Source organism: Pagrus major, chromosome 11, assembly GCF_040436345.1.
Source record: "Pagrus major chromosome 11, Pma_NU_1.0".
NCBI classification, from domain to species: domain Eukaryota; kingdom Metazoa; phylum Chordata; class Actinopteri; order Spariformes; family Sparidae; genus Pagrus; species Pagrus major.
In genome coordinates this window covers 1,087,416-1,105,192 of record NC_133225.1, presented here as the reverse complement: position 1 = coordinate 1,105,192, position 17,777 = coordinate 1,087,416, and the positions used below count along the sequence as shown (strand labels likewise).

General features: G+C 43.6%; 1 protein-coding gene across 5 annotated transcripts in view; it reads left to right on the top strand.

Annotated features, from left to right (window-relative positions):
* Nucleotides 1-17,777, top strand: part of patj (PATJ crumbs cell polarity complex component) — a 110,542-nt gene that overhangs the window by 49,128 nt on the left and 43,637 nt on the right. The window lies entirely within an intron of this gene.

The following is a 17,777-nucleotide window of genomic DNA, read 5'->3' as shown; positions in this document are numbered from 1 at the left end:
GTCAGTCTTTGTCTCTCCCTGTGTTTAGTTTCTCTCTCACAGCTCTGGGTTGTTGAATTTGTGTGTGTGGATTTATCTTGAGCGAGTTGTAGTTAATATCTGTGCGTGAAATAATTTAATGTGCATTTTTTATCGCGCTCACAACACATGACATAAATCTGAAGCTGCAGACGTCCAGCCTGAAAACTGTTCACCTTGTTTTCTGACGTCACTGCTTCCTGTTTCTTAAAAGTACAAGTATGGCTGAAGAATGAATGAATAAATAAATGAATAAATAAATATGTGGCTTATGGTTTTAAGAAAAGCAAAATCAGTGGTTTGTGGTGCTGTAATGAGCAGTGCAGCCTGTGGGGGGCGCCTGCAGCCCTCAGACACAGTTGTATCGTCCCGTCTCATCATGATGTTGATGAACGAGCAGCTGCAGCTTCGTCTCTGCTGGATGGCAGCAAACGAGCGTCGGGTTAATGGAGTTCTGGCTGAAACCTCCAACAGATTACAGTTTGATTTATAGAGACTGTTCATGATGCGTTCTTCTTCTACTCTTTATTAAATGTTCCTCCTCTTTCATGTTTTATTCAGGACTCTGTTCGTCTCATCTGCGGCTTTATTTCATGTTTTCAGAGTTTTAGCTTCACTTCATCCTCCAGTGATGTTTTTTACTCCCAACAGGTCATTTGACTCAAGTTTTTATATTTTCCTTCATGATAAGATGAAAAATCCAAAACATATTTGATAAATGAGCAGCTTCAACAAATTGAATTTGTGAATAGATAATTAAATAAATAATGTCTAAAGTAATTTCAAGCATTGAAACATTATTCAAAATGTCAAAAACATGAATCCTCATGTGACTAGTTGATTAATAGATTCGCTATTTTGATCATCAATTCATCGTTAAAATGATTTTTTGAGGCAGAAGGTTTCTCTGGTTCCAGTTCGTCACCAGTGAGAATTTGTTTTCTATCTTTTTAAACTGAATCTCTGTTTTTATAGACTAAACCACTTAATGAACAATTGATAAAATAATCCGCTGATTAATTGAAGATTGAATAACAATATTTATTATAATTAAAAATTAATGAATAACTAATTGTAGATTCAGACATACAGACAGATTAGTTCATGTCGATCTTCAGCTGTTCAGCTGATCGAACCTTAATGTTCAGTGAGACGTTTGTTTGTGCCTCAGTTTCTTTACTGTGATGTCGGAGATCAAGGAGACGATTTACTCTCGTCCTTTGTGTGTTTTCACTTTTGACTCTCAATAACCGTAAAGTTTGTAAACTGAAGACAACTTTATTTCTTCTGTCCAGTACAACAAATTTACTCAGAGTTCTTTATTGAGCTTCAGCCTCTGTCCTCAGAGCCCGATTCAGATAAAGAGCAACAGAAGAGGGACCGGTCTGCAGGACGGACACACAGGAAGTAGACAGTATGGACAGTGTAGAGTGTGTGTGTGTGTGTGTGTGTGTGTGTGTGTGTGTGTGTGTGTGTGTGTGTGTGTGTGTGTGTGTGTGTGTGTGTGTGTGTGTGTGTGTGTGTGTGTGTGTCAGTGGTCTCTGCCAAATAGCAGTCAGTAATTCTGCAATTATTGTCAGTTTTTTCGTCTCTGGCCAAACTCTCTCTCTGAATCTCAGCAGAGCTCTCTGTCTCTTCTTTCCCTCTGTGGCTGCATCAGGACAGAAACATGGTGAAGTTAAACCACCTCACTGAGCAGGTTTAATATAAAATAATAACCAGGACGTAACGTTAGTGCACCAACACACTTCTTTTCATTTTCCCTCCCACATGTCACAAACAAGAGCTCCTGCCCTCTGACAGGACTCACTACTGGTCTTTTAAAAACTGATTTCCAGCTCTGGTGCTTACCTGCCAACATGTAGCAGCTGTTTGAACACACTGTTTACACTGATTTCACCATTTACACTCAATTTATGAAAGAAGAAACATTTTATTGATCTAAACATGTCACATTTTACAGATACACTAAACAGTAACCAGTATAGGCGACTTCTTTGTCCCCAGACTCCCTTAACAAATGTGTCAGTTTAGTGAGTTGTTGAGTTGGAGACACTTTATAAACTGTGTGAAACTCTGTCTCTGACTGATTCTGACTTATTTGTTCCTTCTTGTAAATTCAGCAAATGTTCTGCATGAACTTCTTTCTGTCTTTGAGTAGAAACATGGAGTCTGTTTGTCCCAGTGATGGACGGGTTTGTTTCATACAGAGCAGGAAGTGACATCACATCACAGGAGGTCACTGAGGACGGATGTTGATAACGGGTCGTAACCGGGCCTGAGTTTAAGTCAGTTACTCAGTACCTCACTGTATCCCAGAGGACAGTCTCAGTGTCTCAGTGTCTCAGTGTCTCAGTGTCTCAGTGTCTCTGTGTCTCTGTGTCTCTGTGTGTTGTTGTGCTCTCAGCCTGCAGTTGAGTTAATGTGTGTGTTTCTGTCTTCGCAGGCCTTGTTTGAACCAGCAGTCCCTCCGTCCCGTCTGTAGGCCGGTCACAGCACATAGTGGAGGACGTCTTTGTTTACTTTCTTCTCTCTTCTGTCTCTTCCGTCTCTTCTTTCTCTGGATTTTGGGGTTTTCTCGCTGCCTCTGCCTCCCTCTGGTCTGGGTGCGTTTGGTTTGGTGCGTCTGAAGCCGGCGGACGGGGCTGTGAGGGTTTGTTTTTTTTTCTGGCTGCTGATTGGAGGGTGTGATTGTCTGTGGGTGGAGCTGATTTGCTTCTGGTTTTTAATGAGGTTGTGGTGATCATGGGTCAGGGAGCCGAATGAGCTGATTGGTGGAAGATATTTTGTTCCTGTTGATTCATCAGACAGAATTATTCTGATCGTACTCGGGTGGATTTAACTTCTGTCTTCTGGACTTCTGTACCAATCTATTTATTTTCTTGTTTTTATTGTAATCTCTTCGATGGATCAGCAGGATTTGCTGATCTTTTAGCTGTAAGCTGATGTAGCAACAATATTCTGTAGCAAGTGGAAATAATGTTAGCAAACTACAAATGTCTAAATCCTGAATACTGGATTTCACTGCTGATCTGTTGTGATTCAGGACTTTTCTCTGCATGTCTGTGTTTCTGTCATTTTTACTGACCAAATCCTAAAAATTCCCAACATGAAACTGCTGCAAAACTTAGCAGAGGAGCCGGATTAATATCATCAGGTGACCTGGATTTGGTGAAATATGGTCTGTAATATGAGGAAGAAACTTTAATGTAGAGAATCCCTGAATAAAACTGAAGAGGCCATTTTATTTGTAAATTAGGAATAAATCCTGTGATGTATCAGAGCTCCTGTTAAAGTTTATTTAAATTGTTAGTTTTATTCAGCAGATATGACAAAAGTGCCAAAACACACGAGAACTTGTTTTTACTGAATTAAACTTTCTGTTATAATGAACATAAACTAAAGTCTCCGTCAGATTCAATGTGTTAACGTGATAAATGAATTCTGGGACAGGATTCAGTCCCTCCTAGAGGCAGGTAGTCTGTGATCCCTCCAGTCATCCTCGTTAAAATGGCGTCATGGCTTTTAAACGCAGAGTTGAACACAGATAATTTGACTGAATCACAGCTGATGAAACTCAAACGGATCATGTTTGCTGTAGAGAGGGATGGAGCATCTGTCCGGTGGTTTTATGACTTCCTGTTGATGTTTTGTTTAAATCCAGCTGTGTGATTTTGTGAGCTGATCTATTAGTCGTTGGAAAACAACAAACACATATTAATGAAATGCGTGAGACTGAAATAGAGTTAAACTCTTCAGGCCAAGCAGCCGGTGTGCGGTGGGTCTGAGGGCTGTTTTAAAAATCTGTAATCTCATACGAATTTGACACAAATCCAATAAAGTGCTGTTTGTGTCGGCGTGTGGTGCACGAGGAGGGAACAAGCGCTCGCAGCAGAATCGCTCGTCATGATGAATTTGTTTTGGTGATGGTGCTGATCGCTGCTGCTCGTCTCTCCCTCCGTCCTGCTGCCTCGTCTTCTCCTTTGGTTTGATGTCTCATTTATATTCCTGCTGAAAAATTATATCGGCTGCTGCAACAATAATAAATGATTCAATTCAATTCCAGATGCTGTTTCAGGTTGTTTTTCTGTGAGCAGCAGCAGCAGCACAGTAAATATCTGCAGGCTCTGCTCAGAACATCAGACTCTGACTGCATGTGGTCAAATTATTTTCTTATGTCTCATGTTTCTTTTTCACTGAGGTGCTTGTAAACTTAATAACACACTGTGTAAATATCTGGAGGCATTAAGCCAGATATATTCTTCAGATGTTATCATATTTGACAGCCTCAGAGAGTTTGAGTCCGGCGATAATGTTCCTTCACTCAATCTGTAATTCAGATGTAAGATCAGATCTCATTTTAGCTACAGAGATTATGTCTCATGAAAAATGACAACACAACTATTAGTTCTCTCAAACAAGTCTGATTAAATGTATAAATGTAAAAACTCTTTCCTGATGGTGGCGCTAGAGGGCAAGTCATGTTGTTGTCATCGCGTGGAGGTCACCTCAGCTGTGTGCCGACAGACTGGAATAGTTTCATCAGTCCGAGCTGGACTCAGAACACAGCGACGGCAGAACTGAGATGAAGAAGATGAGACTCATCAGAATTATAAATACTTAATTGATCCCAGAGAAGGAAATCTGATCACGTTCCAGTTCTTCTACAACAGAAATGTTACAGCATCAAGAAATTATTACAAAAATATGAAAATGTTTTCACATGTTAAAAAAATGATAAAAATGTGCATTAAACTATAATATGACAACTATATATACATACATAGAAATGTGTTAGAAACAAGCCTCATACTACCCTGTAACTACAGTGAAGATATTATATTATAATAATAATAATTGAAAATCATAATTCAGGTGTGGATGTGTGGCTGAGCTGGACGGAGTTGTGTCATTAAATCTGACCTGTTGGTGGCGCTACATGAGCAGTCTGACGGTGACATCATCAGGATTCATTGGCTGGCAACAGACAGACAGACAGACAGACAGAGTAAAGAGACAGAAGAAGAAACACAACAGGAGAAATGTGCAGGAAACATCTCACTGATGTCAGGTGGAGGACACACACAGACACACACACACGCCTGTTTCTGTCATCTATAAAAACATCTCTGCCTCTTTTTTAGAGCTGTCAATCACACAGTAATGTGTGTGTGTGTGTCTGTGTGTGTGTGCGTCAGTCTGAAAGCTCTGATCCAATCTGCCCTTTGGTTCCTGAGCAGATCTTCATTGGATCGAAGCTGTCGGACCTTTTATAGTTTGTGACCACATCACATGAAACGATGTTACTTGTAACCAGGCGGGCCGACTGAAGTCTAACAGTCTAGTTTCTGTTCTCTGAAGCTTTCTCCACCAACTACCTCTGAACCAGAAGCTGGTACGACCTCCTTTGCTGCTGGTTAGCCAATCACAAGAGAGGATTTTATAACTCAACCATGAGCAGGACCCACACAGACGGTGAAAGAAGACATTAAAACATGTAAACATAAAAGTGATGGATGGATGCAGAGGAGTAAAATGGGGACATTAAACGTCCTCACAGCGAACACGGAGACTCATCTGCTCACTAGTCCGTCTTTACAGGCCACTTTAGTTACACACTGTTCTGACTCTGACTTTACAACTTGTGCATTGATCAGTTTATAGAAAACCTGGATGGTAATTGTGCAGTAAGACGCTCAGTGGTGGAGACGTTTAAGTCATGTGACTGTGATGTCGTCTGTTTGTAGGCTAACATTAGCTTTTTACTGCTACACATTTAATCCAAAATCCAGTTCAATAATCCCACAGAGGAACCAGCGAGATGCTAACTTCAGTTAGCTGCAAACATACGTCATCACTACAGCTCCGCGTTCGTTCATTTATTAGATCTATAAATTGATTATTTGTTATGTTTTATTATTGAGAGTTGTGGGTGTTTATTAAAGTAGCACACATACAGTATGTCTGCAGAGCAGCATCGGTATGCAACACACACACACACACACACACACACTGTGATAATAGGCTAGCTGTGTGTTTGTGTGTGTTAGAGAAGCCGCTCGATTCCTCAGCTGCACTGTCCTTGACCTGATTGGTGTGGCCTTCTTCAGACAGAAACACACACACACACACACACACACACACACAATCGTGCTCCCTGTGACGGAGAGACAGAGAGAGAGTGTTCTGTATCCACACAGGGCGAGCGAGGCCGGTGATTTTGAGGTTGTCGGTTAGAATCCCAGCTGGTGAACTCTGACCCTCCAGCTGCTGCAGGAAGTCAAACTACAACCTGCTTATTATTCTGCTCACACACACACACACACACACACACACACACACACACACACACACACACACGCGGCCCCTTTTGAAGTTTATTAAAATCCAGTGTCTCCCGCCTCAGGTGATACAGCTGTCCTTGAGAGGACGATGAATCTCTTTCTGTTCTCTCTCTGGCCTTGTTTTCTAAACTCGCTACTGTGCCTGTTTATGTGACTGTGATCAGGATCAGACTACGTGATGTCAGGATCAGATTATGTGATGTCAGGATCAGATTATGTGATGTCAGGATCAGACTATGTGATGTCATGATCAGACTGTGATGTCAGGATCAGACTACGTGATGTCAGGATCAGACTATACGTGATGTCAGGATCAGACTGTGATGTCAGGATCAGACTACGTGATGTCAGGATCAGACTATACGTGATGTCAGGATCAGACTGTGATGTCAGGATCAGATTATACGTGATGTCAGGATCAGATTATACGTGATGTCAGGATCAGACTACGTGATGTCAGGATCAGACTACGTGATGTCAGGATCAGATTATACGTGATGTCAGGATCAGATTATACGTGATGTCAGGATCAGACTATACGTGATGTCAGGATCAGACTGTGATGTCAGGATCAGATTACACGTGATGTCAGGATCAGATTATACGTGATGTCAGGATCAGATTATACGTGATGTCATGATCAGACTACGTGATGTCAGGATCAGACTACGTGATGTCAGGATCAGACTACGTGACGTCAGGATCAGATTACACGTGACGTCAGGATCAGACTACGTGACGTCAGGATCAGATTACGTGACGTCAGGATCAGACTACGTGATGTCAGGATCAGATTACACGTGATGTCAGGATCAGACTACGTGATATCATGATCAGACTACGTGATGTCAGGATCAGATTACACGTGATGTCAGGATCAGACTACGTGACGTCAGGATCAGATTACGTGACGTCAGGATCAGATTACGTGACGTCAGGATCAGATTACGTGACGTCAGGATCAGACTACGTGATGTCAGGATCAGATTACACGTGACGTCAGGATCAGACTAATGTGATGTCAGGATCAGATTATACGTGATGTCAGGATCAGATTACGTGACGTCAGGATCAGACTAATGTGATGTCAGGATCAGATTATACGTGATGTCAGGATCAGACTACGTGACGTCAGGATCAGACTACGTGATGTCAGGATCAGATTACACGTGACGTCAGGATCAGACTAATGTGATGTCAGGATCAGATTATACGTGATGTCAGGATCAGATTATACGTGATGTCAGGATCAGACTACGTGATGTCAGGATCAGATTATACGTGATGTCAGGATCAGACTACGTGACGTCAGGATCAGATTACACGTGACGTCAGGATCAGATTACACGTGACGTCAGGATCAAACTATGTGACGTCAGGATCAGATTATACGTGATGTCAGGATCAGACTACGTGACTTCAGGATCAGATTACGTGACGTCAGGATCAGATTATACGTGATGTCAGGATCAGATTACGTGACGTCAGGCTCAGACTACGTGATGTCAGGATCAGATTACACGTGACGTCAGGATCAGACTACGTGACGTCAGGATCAGATTACGTGATGTCAGGATCAGACTACGTGACGTCAGGATCAGACTACGTGATGTCAGGATCAGACTACGTGATGTCAGGATCAGATTACGTGACGTCAGGATCAGACTACGTGATGTCAGGATCAGATTACGCGACGTCAGGCTCAGACTACGTGATGTCAGGATCAGATTATACGTGATGTCAGGATCAGATTACGTGACGTCAGGCTCAGACTACGTGATGTCAGGATCAGATTATACGTGATGTCAGGATCAGACTACGTGACGTCAGGATCAGATTACGTGACGTCAGGATCAGATTATACGTGATGTCAGGATCAGATTATACGTGATGTCAGGATCAGACTACGTGACATCAGGATCAGACTACGTGACGTCAGGATCAGACTACGTGCATTTGAACCAGCATGTTAAGTCTCATTACTAATGTATTCATGTTTAAGTTAGTGTTTTCTTTTGCTTGGTGCGACTTCTCTTCTCTTTGCTGTGAATAAGAATCTATAATCACAGTCATTACGTTAAGTTAATTGAATGAGATGAAAGTTGATTGAGCCTGTGGGGAAACTGGGTCGTCTCAGCAGCAGGAGACACAACGACGAGCAAACAGAGTATAAATAGACGCAGAGCAGGAAGACACAGTTACAGCTCGACTTCATGATGTAAATCATCTGACAGGATGTACGGTGACAAATGAAACTCAGAGCAAACTAAAGAAACAGGAATGTGTTTCTGATCACTGATATGAAACATTACAATAAGATATTTGCACAGTGCTGATGTTTTAAATTTAACACGCTGATGATTCAAGTTTAAAATATCTCATTTTAAATCAAAACCAGACTAATTATCATTTTTTAAACAAAACTGCTCAAACACTCACAGCTCCCTGCCGTTACAGCAGGTTCCTCCTCAGACGCCTTTCTTCTTCTTCTTCCTCCTCCTCTTTTTCTCCATTACTTCTCCTCTCCTCGCTTCATTTGTTCCTCATCCTCCTCTTCCTCTTCCTTCTCCTCCGCCTGTTCCTCCTCTTCCTCTCCCTCCTCCACCTCTCCCCCCTCCTCCTCTTCCTCCTCCTCCTCCTCCTCTCCTAGCTTCATTTGTTCCTCCATCTCCACCTCATCCTCTCCCTCTTCCTTTTCCTCTTCCTTCTCCTCCACCTGTTCCTCCTCTTCCTCTTCCTCCACCCCCCACCACCACCTCCTCCCCCCTCTCTTCCTCTTCCCCCTCTTCCTCCTCCTCCTCCTCCTCTCTGTATTAAACTGCAGTGGTTTATCTGCAGTATCTCTAAAACTGTCGACCAGCTGCAGGTTTCAGCTTCTTCTCTGAAATTAATTAACATTCAGAGAGTCATCTGCCTCATATTTTACATTTTAATGTTTTCTTCCCTGCGTACTCGGGTCAGTCCACAGCCCGTCTCATCTTCAGAACCTCCAATAAGGTCAACATCATAAAAAGCTTCATTTCCCACCGAGCGTGCACCCATCAGGGCCGGCACTGCTTCTCTATCCTCTTCTGAGGGAAATAATGGACTGCAGCGCTGCTTTTTGCTAAGATAGCACATGATGTGAGAGTGCAGGGTAAGCATCACCAGTCAGACTTCAGTGGCAGCGCTGTGTTTATCTGATTGGTCCTCAGGCTGCAGGACAGAAATACTGAAAGTGTTTTAAAACCCAACAGAGGTTAAATGATGTTGTTGGTGCAGCTGAAATACCAACAATCAATGAACTGGCTCTATTTAAAGACACTATCCAGTGGCATTGTGGGAAATGTAGGATCCAGGTTTTTGGGACTAAAGGTCCGGACGTCTCCTGTGAAAACAGCGACTTTATGGAAGTGAAATGCTAAATCAAGTCTCCAGCTGTTCTGCAGCTCTGAGGCTTTACGTAGGCACAGCTTTGCTTTATTAGCATGCTAACATTAGCTATTTAGCACTCAGCACAAAGTCCAGCTGAGGCTGATGTGAATGGTTGTTTGGTTTTCAACCAGAGTGTTGGAGGGAAAATGAATGTCTGAACCACATTTATCACAATCCATCCAATAGTTACTGATGTATTTCAGTCTGAACCAACGATGAGGACAAACGGACAGACACTGATGTCCATGGAGACACTGTTATGGTTTGAAATACGATCATGCAGGTGATGTGATTCACTGATCTGTGGTGGAAACGCACCAAACAATGCAGGGAAGAAGAAGACTGCGAGCTAGTTCACCTGTCTGTCTGTGAACTCTGCACGTTTTAAATCATCCTTGTAATGTTTTATGAGGAGGGAAATGTGCTCGACAGCATCCGCTCTGTGTGTTATGGTGAGAAACACTGATTGTAAAGCAGCTTTGGGGGAAAACTTCTCAACAGGCTTTAAATTATTCAAGACTCCATGTTTTTTTATAGCTGCATCATGCTGGATGTCTTGTGCATCATTTCCCCCAAAGTTCAGTCTGTAGCTTTTAAATTGTAAATGATGTTTAAAAGGTGAAGAGATTTTGTAAAAGTCGTATAAATAAGACCTGATAATTCAGCTGTTGGTACCCTGAAAAGTACAATTCACAGATGAGATCCCTGCTGTTGAGTCTAAAATCACAGGTGGCATGTCGACACTAGCTTTTTCTTTTCAGCCTGATGGTGAATCTAAAGGTGAAGTGACACATTTTCTATTTTGGTCAGTTGTTTCTCTTCAGCAGGAGTCGGTACAGTCGTCACAGATCCAGCAGCAGCTTCTGTCACCACCACCGACAGATACTAACGAGCTGTTTGTAGAATCGGCTGAACGGAGAAACCGTCACAGTCTGACGGATACTGAAGGAAAAACAATCGACTGAAATAACCAACGTCGACATGTTTCTCACGGCCGCGGCAGATTGAAGCCAGATACGAGTCTCTGGAGCAGAGTGCAGATTTAATCTGTTTTTTATCATTTTCATGGAGAAAACCAATATGAAGTGAAGATCACAAGAAATGTGATCAGGAGCAAAAATCACATCTTGAAGGAACATGCTGTGTTTATAAAACTGACTGAATATCTGCTATTAACTTTGAGCATCTCACAGTGTTCCTGTCTCATGATATTCTGTCTGTCTTCAGAAAAAAGTCTTTTTGCCAGACAAGAACATCGATATTGGACCTTTTTGTCTGCAATACGTACACAGTGTGTGAGTTTATACAGCTACAGTTAGGTCAAGACAAATATTGTTATTATGTTAATAAAAAAGAGAAGAGGAGGCTAAAACACGACTGTCTGGTGTCCATCTTTACTCTTCGTTACTTTAATCTTTGTCTTAACGACGTTGCTCTGCCGTCCGCTCGTTTATTCACACAATCGGACATCTTCCTGCTTTGACACTGAATGTAGACCGCGAGGTGCAGAATCGTCCATATGAGAGAAATACTGAGGGAAACTGGGCTGGAAGTTTGTTCAATTGTTTTAGACGAACCTTGTTAAAGTTTCTGTGCACGGTACCTCTTGTGGTTGGCGTGAATAATGACTCTTGTCTCTCCGACACAAAGCAGGAAGGAGGCCGATGTTGTTAGAGAGCCACTAAACCTCTCAGACAGCTTGAAGGTGGACGGATGGGTCCACATCCTGTAACCCACCTGGTCTAGGAGATAGTTTTTGAAGAGAATCTGTTGTTCTTGGTGGAAACCTACAGTCAGTAGGTGATCTGTGGGCAGAGGTTGTTCAGTTGGATGTTTGTCTGACTGACTCATTGATCATTTATCGGCACTGATTGCACGTTTCTTGGCCAGTTCTGATTGTATAAATGTCGGACCTGCTGATTCGGATATTCTTTCTTACTCAGAACTATAATTGACGACATCCACAGACATTTTTATAATCTTTCCTTTAATGAAGGAAATTCAATCATATGTTCATAATCAAACATTGACTATAACATAGTTTTTCTCTCACTGCAGGTGACACGACCTTCTCTCTCTCTCATCTCATTATAAAGTGGCGATCGACCGGTGCATCTGTCGGTACCTCACTGAGCTGTGTATTGATAAATCCATGGTGCTGTCTGTGGTGCTGAAGTCACAGATGGATTTGTAATGGTACATTTTTCTCTCAGCACCGTCTTCTGTCAGCTTCATCTCGGCTCTTCAGTATTCTCTAAATGATATACTATAAATCACCAATCCTATAATGTATTGTAGCCTACAGTTTATACTAGAGGTGTCACGTTTAGATTCATTTTCAGATTATTCCTGTCGGGCATGGAGAACATGGAAACATGACACTATTATACTTCATGTATGAGACCACTTTAACTTATATTCTGCGTCACAGATGTAACTGTATCTAACCTACGAGACTGAATTATAACTGTGAGACATTCATGAATAGCAACATTAAAGCCTGCACATGTAGTTGAGCCTAATGGGAACAGTTGAGACGTCCTTCACAGCCGAGCGTCGTGTCTGAGGACGTGTTCAGTCAGTCGTGATCTGTAACTTGACCTGTTGAAGATCTTGTTGTCTTCATCTTGACAGCCACTATTGCAACTCGTCACTCGAGGTGAGTGAGCGAGAGTCAACTTGAGGCCTGTTGTGCAAACGAAACATAGACAGCGCCCTCTGTTGGAAGCAAGCTATATAGCAGTGCAGACTGTAGTCGTTCACCTTGAGATTCATTAACCTCTCATTGATTTTTTATGGAGACGTTGGGGGCCGGATTGAGATGGTCCAGAACCAGCCCCCACGCCATATTTTGCCCATGTGTGTTTGAGAAGGATCCAGATATCCCTAAAGAAACTGAGGGTCTGTAAACAGGTTCTGCAGGTTCTTAAGAGTGCCCTCTTGATGGTTACTTGAGGAAGTCTGGAAGCTTTTAAAGCGGTTCCTGAAGACCGCTGTTATTTCCGTCTCTTACAGTCAGCGTTGGTTCCTTTGACCCGTCACTAAGTAGTTGTACTGGGCAGATCAGAAAGTGTTCATCCGACTCATTTCTGCAACAGTCTCATTGTTCACTTAAGGCTGGAGGACTTCGTTCTGTGACTCACCAGCTCCTCCTCTGAAAATGATACTGGGCTGACTGCAGCAGCTCCTTTTAGATTAAATGAGCCAATCGTTCTTTCCAGTTCAGATGCTGCACACGCTGCAGACTGGTCTGACTGGACAGATTTCAGTGAGTTAAATTAAGTTAATGGAGACAAGCCCAGTCTGTCACTCTGCCCGCTGCTGCTGGAAACCAGTTCAACACAGACCAGCCTCCATCCAACGACAGCAGGAGATTAGACAAAGAGCTGTGTGTGTGTGTGTGTGTGTGTGTGTGTGTGTGCGTGCACGTGTGTGTGTGTGTGTGTGCGTGCACGTGATGTGTGTGTGCGTGTGGTGTGTGTGTGTAAATGGTCTTAAGTGCGGCAGCTCGCTGCTCTCAGACGCCGTGATGGTTTGGTTTGGTTTGATTGGTGAGTCATGGTGAGGCAGAAGAGGGGAGGTGCTGGTCTGAATGGTGATGAGGGGACGATCTGAGCTGCTGTGTGCATGTGTGTGAAGTCTCGTGTCGTGTGTGTCATGTGTCGTGTGTGTGTGTGTGTGTGTGCGCGCACTGTAAATCTAGATTAGACGTTTTTTGCCTGTATTTGCATGGGTGTGTGTTCCAACCAGCTGTATGCGTGTGTGTCTTTGCAAAATTCACACAGGCATTTGTGCTTGTGTGTGCGTGTGCGTGTGTTGGATCAATAAGCGATCATAACAGAAGAGTTGGCTGCCTGCATCAGCTCCCCACAGACTATTAGAAAACAACACACTGCTCCAAATTACTGCATGTCAGTGCGTGTGTGTGTGTGTGTGTGTGTGTGTGTGTGTGTGTTGTTGGTCTTCAGCTCTACTTCCTGTCCTCATCTATCCTCCACCCCCCTCTTTGATTGCTGCAACATTCATACACATAAACACAGCCACAGTCATGGTGTCTGTATCCAGTGGATCATTTATAGCTCATGTGTGCTGAACAATGCAAATCTTCACATCAGTGTTTTTACAGCAGGGGACGAGGGTCTTTCAGGGGCTCCAGGAGTCCTTGAAGGGGCTCCAATCACTCTTGAGAATGCAGAAGTGAGACAAGATCACAGTAATCCTTGAAATGGTTCTAGTTGTCCTGAAAGAGGTTTCAGAGGTGACTAAAGACTTTGAAGGTTTTTAAGAAGGGCCTCCCTGTTATCTGTTCTGTGGGACTTTACCTGTGTTGGATAGTGACAGGTGAAGAGGCAGACAGGAACAGGGACAGACCAAGAATCTTTATTAATCACATACAGTCATACAAAGTACAACGTAGTGAAACTGTTTGTCTGCATTTAATCCGGAGGAAGGAATCAGCCAACATACAGCACCAGAGACCGACTCCAGATTCTAAGCCTGTGCCGTGATCAAGGGCACTGACTGGAGGATTAACCTGATGTGCCTGTTGTGATGGTGGAGGACACCAGAGTACCTGAAGTACGAGAGAACATGCAAACTCCACACAGAAAGGCCCAGCCAGGTGTTAAACCCAGGACCGTCTTACTGTGAGGCAGCAGTGCTGACCACTGCACCACCGGGCTGCAGAGCACAGAGAGGGGTATGACATGCACCACACACCGCCAGCTGGAATCAAACTGGCAACTGTTGTGATCGTTCGGCCATGTGACACGCACTGTAACCATTCGGCCACAAAGGCACTCCGGTTATTTGGGATTTTCTTGAGGTTAACAATGTTTCACACGTCTGGATCCAGGAGACTTCTGGTGTCACTTTCTGAGGACACATTCTGAGTTAAAGGGAAGAACTGACGTCACAGTAATTGTAGATATCCTTGAGGAGGATGAGTGGTCTGAATATGGAGATAAAAGTATTCAAAGCCATAGTAGTTATGGTTTGGACCCAGAGATTTCAGGAGTCCTTAAGGGGGTTCCAAAGAAACTTGAAGGTTTGGAAGTTCAATATATACTTGGAGAGGTTGAACTGAGCTTTGAGGGGTGGTGCAGGAGTCTTGGTGGAAGGTCCTTGAAGAAAATCTGGATCATTGAGTACTTAGCACAAAATATTCTAGAGATGGTTGAAGGAGACTGTGAGGAGGCTGGAGATGTGTCGGACAAGGCTGCAGGACTCCATGACGAGTTTGTAAGTTGGTCTTGATGGGTACTCAGAGATAACTATAGATGCCCAGGGTTTTTGAGGAAGATGGTATCCTCTGTGGATCTGTTGGTGAGGGTTCAGGCTTGCTGGGATGCTGCGTTTGATATACTGGAGAACCAGTTTCTCAAAGCACTTCATCAGCTTTGGTTTGAGTGCCACAGGGCAGTAGCACGTGGGAACAGTCCGCTGTGAGATTGACCTGGTGAATGGCACATTAGTACTTTAGTACATGACCAGGGGAGTTATCAGGCCCAGCAGCTTTGAGCTGTGTATGAAAGGGACCCATGAGTCTCTGGAGAGACAGTAAGGGCCCATGATAAGGTTCTAGAGATTCAGATCGAGTTATGGAAGGAGATTCTGGGCGTTTTCCTGAGATGGACTTGAGGCGGAAGGCGCAAAGGTGAGGGGTCTTTGTTAAGGATCCAGATCTCCTGTTATCCATGAGTTAAGTTCTAGAGGACACGTTCGAAGTCAAAGGGGTATAGAGGTGGTGAAGAAGGTTCCAGGTATTGTGTAGAAGACAGTGTCTTTGAGGAGGTTTCAGAAATTTCTAAGGACGTTGGAAGGTAACGGGATCTTTGGCATTCTCAATGGGTACAAGAGGTTCTTACTGAGTTTCCAGAGATCTTTCAAGAAGTCTTAAGATCTCTGTGGAGGATCAAAAAGTCTTGTTGTACAACTCCCCTGTCCTCCACGACCAGGATTCAGGGATTCAGACGGAGCTTCCAAGTAATAATGATAATCGAACTGATAATTCACATTGTGGTTTTTGGAGTATGCCAAGATTATTTTGAAGGTCGGGGGGTTTTGGTAAGTGTCCAGAGCTCCTTGGACCGGTTCCTTGTTTTCTATGAAGTTCCAGGGATCTTCATTGGTTTACAAGGAAACATGTGAGTGCTCCTTTTTCTTCCATCAAACCTATTTTTAGAGTTTCTGTGTTCAGCAGTAGAAATATTCAGATCCTTTTCTGAAGTAAAAGAACTTATAACACACTGGAGACACTGAAACCCAACCCAAAGTACGGCAGTATAAAATCCAAGAGGGTTTTTAAAGGACACTTCCTCCTTGAGTTCATCACAAACATCAACACATCTGGACCGACATGGTTTTCACTGGACAGCAAGGGCAAAGTAACTAGTAACTAAAGCTGTCAGAGTAAAAGTAATGTGAGTAAAGTGTTCAGTGAAGATTCATGGTATTTGTAGGTTTTTTCATCTTCACGACGCAGAAATGAATCTGTAAGTTTCCATTTGTGTGTGTGTGTGTGTGTGTGTGTGTGTGTGTGTGTGTGTGTGTGTGTGTGTGTGTGTGTGTGTGTGTGTGTGTGGGTGTGTGTGTGTCAACAGGAGGGGGGTTGGCACAGAGTGGGGAGGAAAATAGATTTGGATAGGGTGAGAAAGATGGATGAGGGAGAGGGAGGGACGGTCGAGCAGCAGGAGGAGGAGGGTGGAGAGAGAGAGAGAGAGAGAGAGATGATGATGAGCGAGAGAGAGGGAGGGAGAGAGAGAGAGAGAGAGATGATGATGAGCGAGAGAGAGGGAGGGAGAGAGAGAGAGAGAGAGAGCTGGGGTGATAGAGGGAGTAATCGAGGTTGGAGAGTATAACAGAGCTGTTGGTCGCTCTCTGCCTCAGTATCACAGCAGCCGGCTCTCTGACACACACACACACTCTCTCTCTCTCACACACACACACACACACATCTCGTTCTCTGGATATCGGAGCGTTACAGCAAACCTGAAACTGAGACGACACACACACTCTCTCACACACACACACACTCTCAGCGGTACATGTGGATTTATGTCGGTGTGTGAAGACTGAAGTATGGACGATGTTGCCGCCGGGTTAGTGTGCTCCCTCACTCTGTGTGTGTGTGTGCGCGTGTGTGCGCGCGTGTGTGCGCACGTGTGTGTGTGCGTGTGTGTGTGTGTGCTGGTGGTTTCTCTGGTGTCGGTCACGGTCAGATCAGCTGAGTTATGAGACGGCTGAGTGTGTGTGTGTTGGTGTGTTTTTCCACCATGTTCCTGTCAACATATTGAGTCCAGGTAGAGGTCACCTTTAACCTGTCTGCATGTCTGTCTGCTCACTGGACCACAGACACACACACACACACACACGGACACACACACACACAGAAACAGGTGGGTCCGACCTCCTCCACATCAGGGTTATGCTGCATTGTTTAAGTGTGTGTGTCTGTGTGTGTGCAGTGAGACTGCAAACAGCGTGTCATGACTCATTCAACTGTGCAGGTCAAAGTGTTTTGTAGTGTGTGTGTGTGTGTGTGTGTGTGTGTGTGTGTGTGTGTGTGTGTGTGTGTGTGTGTGTGTGTGTGACTGGTGATGAATGGCGCAGATTGACTTGGCGGGCTCCCCAGGTGACTGCATCACTCACTCCGTCCCCAACACACACACACACACACACACACACACATTGTTGTTCATCTGTCTGCGTCTCAGTGTTGAAAGTGAAAATGTTTTTAATTGCATGAATAAAAATCCAGTATTACAATCATAAAGATTAAAAACTGTGTGACTGCACGATAGATAGTTCATTGTTAATAATTATACGTGAGGATAAATTACATGTTAGAAGCTGAAATAGGTGAAATACTGCGTGCTGATTGGTTCTGGGATGTTCAGTACAACATGATGATATTTTAGCTGAATATTTCGGTCTGTGCTTTATTTACCTGCGACGACTTTTAAAAAGTCCTTATACAACTTTTCTTCAATTCATTAAATT